The sequence below is a fragment of the Zootoca vivipara genome, chromosome 2 (genome assembly GCF_963506605.1).
Source record: "Zootoca vivipara chromosome 2, rZooViv1.1, whole genome shotgun sequence".
NCBI classification, from domain to species: Eukaryota; Metazoa; Chordata; class Lepidosauria; order Squamata; family Lacertidae; genus Zootoca; species Zootoca vivipara.
The window spans coordinates 36,253,548-36,262,916 of NC_083277.1; the positions used below are offsets into that span (position 1 = coordinate 36,253,548).

Genomic DNA, 9,369 nt, shown 5'->3' on the forward strand with positions numbered 1-9,369 from the left:
CCATGAAGAAGGAAGAAGAAGAAGAAGAAGAAGAAGAAGAAGAAGAAGAAGAAGAAGAAGAAGAAGAAGAAGAAGAAGAAGAAGAAGAAGAAGAAGAAGAGTTTGGATTTAATATCCCGCTTTATCACTACCCGAAAGAGTCTCAAAGCGGCTAACATTCTCCTTTCCCTTCCTCCCCCACATCAAACACTCTGTGAGGTGAGTGGGGATGAGAGACTTCAAAGAAGTGTGACTAGCCCAAGGTCACCCAGCAGCTGCATGTGGAGGAGCGGAGACACAAACCCAGTTCACCAGATTACGAGTCTACCCCTCTTAACTACTACACCACACTGGCTCTCAGTGATATGCACAAATGAACACACACAGAATTCATGCTGTCCTCAGCCCTCCACCACTAAACAATCCAGCCTATATCTTAGCTTTCGTATTTCAAGTGCCACTTACAACACGTCGCTTTGTAAATTTCCTGCACTAGTTTACACACAAGTAAGTCTTGCTGTGTTCAGTGTGGCTTGCACAGGACTTCCTGCAGTTTGTAGATTGCCTATGACAAATGCACTAAGGATTGTCCTATCAAGAAGCAATCCAGCCTCGGCCCAAGGGCTAGTGCTTTTTGGCTGATCTCAAAATCTAGCAAATATCTTTAAAGGTTAACTTCGCGTTTCTTCAACAGGATAAAGAAATTTAAATCTAAATTAGGAAAAACATTCAACAACCACAGTCAAAATATTTCTGCTTGTTCACTGAGTCAGCATGCACACACACAAATCTTTCCTTCAGATGGCTTCCTTTTTTTAGATCTTGGCTAATTTAGCCCTTAGACTACAAATGATTATAGTAAAATGTCAACAAGCAACAAAGAAGTACAATTAAAGTGTCCTTTTCCATGGCAGAATCACTAAAGAGCCACTTTGTATTTGAGCACTGTCTTTGGCCTCTTTTTGAACTATAAAATTGCAGTGAGTACAATGTTCCAGACATGTCCAATTGTCAAACATCTGAATCACCAAATGAATACGCACATACATGCATATATGTGTGTGTGTGTGTGTGTGCGCGCGCGCGCAGAGCTTGATGGTTTGATGAGGCCCTAAGCTACTGAAGGTAACGGGGCCCTTTATATGTCCAGCTGTCCTTTGTCAACAACAAATTGTCGCTGTTTTTCGTGTTGAATATATGCTATATGGTCATTTATGGACCTGATAGGTATCTAAAGTCACACAGAACAAAATATGCATTTTATCAAAGTAATTGTATTATATTTTGGAAATGTACATCCAGGTGTTTTTTCCCTTAAATTTTTTGAGGCCCCAAAGAGAGTGGGGCCCTAAACTATAGCTTGTCTAGCTTATACGTAAATCCCGCAGAGTGTGTGTGTGTAAAAATGACTTTTCAGGCAGCTCATTGACTCCCCAAGAACAGGCTTCTGGCCTCGTGAGATGCCTCTTGCTGCATTCCTGTCACCTGACAGAAGATGCAGTTGATGGAAGCAGGTGGTGAAGGGGATGCCCTCACCACCCAACTCTTTGCCTTGCAAGTTGCTGCAACTGCTGTTCTGTGGCAAGCAGGTGCTCCTGTTTCTCAGTGGCGGTCTTTCCTTGGTGAGGAGTCAGATGGGGTCCATTTCTCCATGCCCAACATCCTCCATCACTTCTCATAGTGTATGAAGATCCTACCCATGACTCCCTTTCCCCACTGCGATTGATCGTCCCCTGCTGGGATCGGCTAGTGTCTGGCACAAACAAAGAACGTGCAACGTAACGACAATCGGAAAACCTCAAAGTGCATCCTCACGCAGACTGAGGGGGCAGGTGCAGGAATCTGGACCACTCCATTGTCCCTTGGTTTTCAGTGAGCCGTGCTGACAACCCAGGATCCATCATGCCTTGGATGTTTCTAGCTCCCTGTTCACTCTTCCCCCTCCTCTCTTGGCTTTGTAGCTGGATGGGGAGGGAAAGCATGACTGGAGTGTATGACAGGTAAGTCTTGCTATTCCAGTTGCTTCTCTGCCCACCATCTTATCCGATAGGAAGCTAGTTTGAGAACTGTAACAGGACATTTGATACAATTGAAGGGAGGCAAATGACTATCTTTGAATCACCAAGTAGTGATGTGGATCCGATCTTGATTGCACACCAAGAAGGTGAAATGCCACTGACTTTACTGTTTACTATATTTTATTTATATTTCATGCTGTTCTTAATCTTCCACTGTCTGCCACTCACACCTCCTTAGCCCGGAAGAGTGGGGCAGAAATTATTTTAAATGGATGCATGCATGCAGGGTGGAAGTCCTTATATTTTACACCTGTCAGTTTGAGGCACAACAACCTGCCTCCATTTTTCCAGCTTCCCTCATTAGAACTGAAAACCGCCCATCTGTTCCTCTGTCTTAACACTTGCAGAACAGGTGTGCCTTTGTTCAAGGGGAATATACCCCGTAATACTACAAATGCATGACAGGAGTCCAATCATTTATCTGGCCCATTCCTGGATTTTTATTCCGGAAATTATCACTGATGAATCTGTTGCTCACATCCAAGGACACAAACGGCCATCTTCTAATGAGCCTCCTTAGGTCACAACTCACAAGTTATCTCTCCTTCAGGTTTCTACAAGGTTAAGTAACCACACTGCCTGCCCACTCTGTGTGGCCCTGTCTGCAGATGCTGTGTTGTGATGGAACGCAGCAATGGGGAAATCTGTGACCAGGATGAAGCATATAAAGTCAGGGAGGCAGCAAAACTGCAGCTGTTAATAGTAAGAATGTCGAAGTTTGAAAGTGGTAGCCTCATAATGTGGTGTTTACTGTTCATGGTTTTTGTTTTGTTTGTTTTTTTGTTTTTTTTACTATGATCCTTGCCCTGGAACTCGAACTCAGGTTCTCATTAATAATGATACCTCTGTAAGTTCGGGGTGGGGAGTGGAAATTAAAGGATTAATGGGACTGGAAAGACTGCAGGAAGCATGTTACAAGTCAAGGGAATCAACCAGCCCTGGACACCTCTACTTTATGTTAGGGAGCTGCTGGCTAAATGTCCATTAGGTGCTTTTTGAATGGCTAGGAAATATGCAGAAGTCTCAACAGGGAGCAAGCCTTTTCTCACTCCTCCTAGCAAAGAACAACCTAGGCTGTAAAGAGGAGCACAAGATGAGAAATTTCAGACTTTTACTCATTGGCCTGGAGATAGAGAACAAAGAAGCGTCTGGATTCAGAAGGCACCTTGGGTGGGAGCTGCCTCTCTTTGGAGATTGGTTGTGGGGCAGCGGAGTTGCTTTTGGAGTGATTGAACCAGCTTCCGCTTGCCTGGTGCCTATCAGGTGCTTTGGGGGGCAAACCCCCATCAGCCCCATCTCTACTGGCTGAGGGTGGTGGCCGTTGAACCCCAAAACATCTGGCCTCAAACATCAGGTTGGCATAGGCTGGATGGGTGGGCCGTGCCATCTACCTCCATGGATGTTCAACTTGTATGTTTGTAAATATGCCGAAATAATACAGAACTCCTCCAGTCTCCAACACACATTCAAACACATGGCATTGAGCCCCTTTGACACTGTTTTTATAAATGAAACTCATTCCAGAACTGGAATGGAGTGGAGAAGTAGTGATTGAAGGCTAACTCCTATCTGCTTTCTTTCATCCACATCCCATCTGCCAAGGAGCATTCACTCCCAGTCTTGGTCTGTCTTTGAAACGGTGGGTACATGCAGTGAGACGAAAAGGCAGGGAGCCAGATTCGTGGACATCACACCGGGAACCCCTGACAAAATGTTGTACTAAGCTGAAGCCAAACTAGATCTTTTGAATGGTGGTCCCGCTGCCACTCCAGATCAGCCAATTATCTATTTTCCTTTCTCATTCGTATGTTTTCATTCTTGGTTGAAATGCCTATTGAGTGCTGATAATATCTGATTAACGGTGAATTCAAACCAAAAATGGAACAGACTTGAAAGCAGGTGGAACATGAATCCAAGGAAAGAACAGGTGCACATTGCTTCTGGGCTAAGATCCAGCGCCTGCTTTTCATCACTCATGCTTGATGATAATAATGAATGAAGACACCAAGATGTTCCAGTTCATCTGCTGAAACCAAAGGACAAAAGTACAACTAATTATTCACCAAAGCACAGCACTGAAGTCTTCGGTAAACATTTGATTTGAATACCAGGTCCAGATGTGGCTTTCATCCCATCATCCTTTCTGCCTTGACCTCCCCGAGATTTAGGCCCATGTCACTTTAAGATGAGCTTCCTTTTTGCAAGAGAGAAAATCGTAGATAACATTACACTAATGAGTGGAGCTTCTCAAATGGTTGGAGCGAATGTGGATGTTTGCTCTTTTTATATATCTTGGCAGTCAAATCAGCCTTCACATTATGTAAACTTATCAATCTTCTCACCAGCTGATTTGCATAGAGAAAGGTGCATGTAAATGCTGATTGCCAGGCTCTTGATTTCCACACCAGTTGATATTACATTTAGGAAGGAAAAAAAAAACCCCGTGTGTGCTAGCAAAGTGCCTGGCAGAGGATGAAAGTTTAATGTGGTGCTGGATGGAACAAACACGAATGCATTTCTTTATCCTCATTACGGATAAATTAATGGGGTAATAAATAATGTCACAAGGGAGCCATGCAATTGCTTAACTAGCAATAAGCGACTTAATATACTTCAACCTTTTCCAAAGCATTTGTACAAATAGATAAGCACCCTGGGCAGGGATGACAATGCTTCTTTGCACTCTGGGACACTGAGAGTCCTAAATCAATGTTCAAAACAGCAGTAAAAGTAAAGCTAAATGCTTATCACACCCAGTGCTTTTTTTCAGGGGGCACTCAAGGGTACACAGCACCAGCACCTCAATTGTTGTTGTTGTTGCTGTTGCTGTTGTTACAAAGGATGGGACTTACCATAACAACTTCAAGACCTATTTTTCTGTTTAAAAAAGCACTGATCACACCCATACATTAGTCCAGTGTTAACTTTGGGATTGTTTCATCAGATAAAATGGATTCAAGTTCACAAAAGTCTACGCCATGTTAAAATTCATTTAATTCTCTTTAAAAAGAGTAATCTCTTTTAAAAGAGAGTTTTTTTGGGGGGGGGCAAAGTTGTTGAACTTTTTTTGAGAATTTTTAAAGGAATATTAGCAAAAACAACACTGCCATACGTCCAGATTTTCCTGGACATTTACCCCACAAGTTCTGCCTGGACGCTGCTTCCGACTACGGTATACTGGTTATGTCTGGGAAATTCCAGACGTATGGGAACCCAAATTAAAACGCTGCTTTTACAAATGCAGCAAAGTTGCTCATTGTGGCATGTGGTGGCTACTTGGAAAACTTACGTATGCCAGCTCTCAGTTTGACTTTGGCCTATCATTTGCACCTAGTGAACATTTTGCTTAATATTGGATTATCCACAGCAGTGTCCAAAGGAAGAATGACCTCTGGGAGGAATGCAGAGAGAAGAAACGCCATGGTGCATCAGCAGCAGCACAACAGGGAGCCTTCATCTGCCCCAGCTGCAATAAAACATGTCTCTCCTATATCAGTCACTACAGCCACAGCAGGCACAGTAACTCTCCAATGCAGGCATCCCCAAACTTTGGCCCTCCAGATGTTTTGGACTACAATTCCCATCATCCTTGACCACTGGTCCTGTTAGCCAGGGATCATGGGAGTTGTAGGCCAAAACATCTGGAGGGCCGCAGTTTGGGGATGCCTGCTCCAATGGTTTGACTTTATCTGCTGCCGCCTCCCAAGACACACTCTTCCATTGTCTCCCAAGACAGACAGATGCAAACAATGTTCCAGGAGACTTTTTTTAAAAATGATCAACCGGCCCCATGGAGTAAAAAGTATAGCAATGCTAACTGTTAAAATTTAGGAGCAATCAAAATCATTTAGAATTTCATACTGTCTTCTGTCCCTTTTGCCTTTTGTGTTTCATTCATTAGCTTCTCCGTCCAGACCACTGGCAGTGAGTCCCATTGATCTCAGCGATATTTACATCTGAATAAGAAGAATCAGTGTGAGATTGCTTATATTTTGATGCTGAGTGACAGTCTGCCTTGACACTTGCTAATTCTCTAATCTCAGAAACTCAAGCCTTTAATAAATATTAATTGCAGGGTTCATTCTAGGGTGTGGAGGAACAGAAAATATTGTTCTCAAGGAAGAGAACAAAAGCAGGGCTTGATTTACCATTTGCAAGTCTACTTCCTGCTGCTTCCTATGGTTACGGATTCCCTGATCCAACACAAACTCTAATGATTCCCAGGGTAATTATTAATTAAAACAAATTGCACAATACCATAAAATCTGTAGAATATATCAAGGATTTGAGTCCTGTTGAATAAATGCAGGTAATCAGTACCATGAATATCTTGCTATACTCTGAAAGACACTTATGGTAACTGTAGTAGAGATTCACCAATATGGCATGGCCAGAAAATCTCCATTCAGTCCAATGGATCTCATTAATGACACAAAGATGTGTTAAGGCAGGATGTCCCTCAGTTGTTACACCCCAGCTTTGGAACTCCTTTAATTCAGAGATTCGCCAGTTCAGAAAATCAATTTTATACGGCGAAACTAGCAACATAGGAAACTGCCCTACAACAAGTCATACCATGGTCCATCTAGCTCAGTATTGGTGACACTGACCGGCAGCATCTCTCCAGGGTCCAAGCAGCATCTTTCCCAGGCTCGTCTGCAGAGCTCCTACTGTGTGTTTGGTTTTATGGCATGGTGATCTTGTAAATGCATCCAAGCTTGTTGAGATTTGAGGTCCAGGACGTCTCAGAAAACATTCAAAATGTGAGTTCATTCAGGAGCAGCTGAGTCACAGCTTTGAAGTGTTCGCCGACTCTCGTGGTGCCTTTATGATTTCTGACCACGTTGTTAAAAGCGGGCAGATGAATAATCCTTGAACTTCTCCTGACAGCGAGCTAAATGGCTGAGATTGCTTTGCTCTGTTGTTGGGAGTTCATCTCACAAGCATCAGGAGGGAGAATAAAGAAGGGAGAAATAAACAGGTGGACCAGGCAGGCTGCCACACCACTTCTGAATCAGCAGCAGGCAGGACATCTCAAGCTTGGGGTGCTGTTTCCTCTTATTTCCCTGCACGTTTAACTGCTCACATGTGAGGTCCACAGAGGCTAGCTGTGCAACTCTGAAGGAGGGAATAATAGAACTTTGAAGCCATATCCAGGTGTTTCATAGAATCATAGAGTTGGAAGAGACCACAAGGGCCATCCAGTCCAGCCCCCTGCCAAGCAGGAAACACCATCAAAGCATTCTTGACATATGCCTGTCAAGCCTCTGCTTAAAGACCTCCAAAGAAGGAGACTCCACCACACTCCTTGGTAGCAAATTCCACTGCCGAACAGCTCTTACTGTCAGGAAGTTCTTCCTAATGTTTAGGTGGAATATTCTTTCTTGTAGTTTGAATCCATTGCTCCGTGTCCGCTTCTCTGGAGCAGCAGACAACAATCTTTCTCCCTCCTCCATATGACATCCTTTCATATATTTGAACATGGCTATCATATCACCCCTTAACCTTCTCTTCTCCAGGCTAAACATACCCAGCTCCCTAAGCCGTTCCTCATAAGGCATCGTTTCCAGGCCTTTGACCATTTTGGTTGCCCTCCTCTGGACACATTCCAGCTTGTCAGTATCCTTCTTGAACTGTGGTGCCCAGAACTGGACACAGTACTCCAGGTGAGGTCTGACCAGAGCAGAATACAGTGGTACTATTACTTCCCTAGATCTAGATGCTATACTCCTATTGATGCAGCCCAGAATTGCATTGGCTTTTTTAGCTGCTGCATCACACTGTTGACTCATGTCAAGTTTGTGGTCTACCAGGACTCCTAGATCCTTTTCACAGGTACTGCTCTCAAGCCAGGTGTCACCCATCCTGTATTCGTGCCTTTCATTTTTTTTGCCCAAGTGTAGTACTTTACATTTCTCCTTGTTAAAATTCATCTTGTTTGCTTTGGCCCAGTTGTCTAATCTGTTAAAGTCATTTTGAAGTGTGATCCTGTCCTCTGGGGTATTAGCCACCCCTCCCAATTTGGAAGGGGTTTCGCCTGCATCACATGACGGGAAGCATGAGGCAATGCTCATTGGCCCCATACTTTAGCAAGTCTGATCATGAACTTGCTAAAGCCCACTTACTCATTTCAGCAGCGATCAGTAAAAGACCTTGAGGAGCTCTGCTTTAGGTGCTCTGACCACCTGTGTTGATTCTGATTTGTCTAGTCATAGGATTCTGCAGCTGTGGCTGCTTTGGTCATGCTTACAGAGAGCAGGATGGCCTTGTTATGACTGCTGAGTATCTGGCACATATAGTTTCGCTCCCAACTGGGACCAGTGAAGGGGTGAGGAAGCCCCACGGCTGACGGAAGAAAAAACCTGGGAACATGCTTCCCACCCACTCACACATACATCTGCTCTGCCAATGCAAACCCAGGAAAACCTCTTTGTAAGTTTCCTATACTGCCTCCATTTCCCTGCCTGTCTCCAGTGCTCTCTTAGCCAAAGGGAGATGAATCTCCTGAACTTCTCGCATCTTGGGGAAACTGAGAACATGCTGATATCACTTTGTACCGCATGCTAAAGCTGTGTCTCTTGACTTTGGCAGAGTCGGCTGAAAACTACCCAAGATGGAGAATGAGAAAACTTAAATTGAATTACCCCCATCTGCATCCTTGGGAATCTTTGCTTTGCCATCATCATTATTCTCCATCAGCACAACAGGAATAATGAGGCTTGCTAATGTAAAGCAAAATGATTGATGAAGCTCTTCCCAGGATTTTCATTGTGGCGGCTCCTTCCGTCACAACAGTCCTGTCTCCCACTAACTCCAGCACACCTGGTTCTTGCAAAAGCTAGTGTGTGTTTCATAGTCAAGTCTCAAAGGTCAGCCTGATTCACCCACATCATTGCAGTAGATAAGAGCATACAAAGAGTTGGATTGGGCCAATGGCCCATCTAGTCCAGCCTCCTGTTCTCACATTGGCCAACCAGATGCTTGTGGAAAGCCCAAGAGCAGGTCCTGACTGCAACAGCCCTTTCCACATTTCTATTCTTTGTACAGTATATTGTATTGTTGTTTTATTGCTTTGGCTGATGGCTGATGCAAATAAACATTCATTCATTCATTCTCTCCCCATTTGTGATTCCCTGCAATTGGCATTCAGAGACACATGGATTATCAGCAATGTCACTGTCATTATTGTGCTCAGGAAACTTAATTTCTATGTAAAGTTAACACATGCCTCTAAAAACTTTTCATTCGTAGTGGTTACTAAAAAAATTATTTATTCATTTTAGGGATGAACTTAGTCCTTCATATTCTAGGT

At 43.7% G+C, this 9,369-nt stretch overlaps 1 long non-coding RNA gene across 3 annotated transcripts; it reads right to left on the bottom strand.

Annotated features, from left to right (window-relative positions):
- Window positions 1-1,069: 1,069 nt before the first annotated feature.
- LOC118080793 (uncharacterized) lies at window positions 1,070-8,885 on the bottom strand. Of its 3 annotated transcripts, none has more exons than XR_009557092.1 (3): window positions 8,702-8,885; window positions 5,919-6,013; window positions 1,070-4,083 (listed from the first exon to the last, which is right to left on the bottom strand). It is a non-coding gene; the product is annotated as an uncharacterized LOC118080793 (long non-coding RNA). The 3 variants fall into 3 exon arrangements; XR_004692018.2 differs by lacking the exon at window positions 8,702-8,885 and adding an exon at window positions 6,668-7,378; XR_004692019.2 differs by lacking the exon at window positions 8,702-8,885 and adding an exon at window positions 6,633-7,378.
- Between the last annotated feature and the right edge of the window lie 484 nt (window positions 8,886-9,369).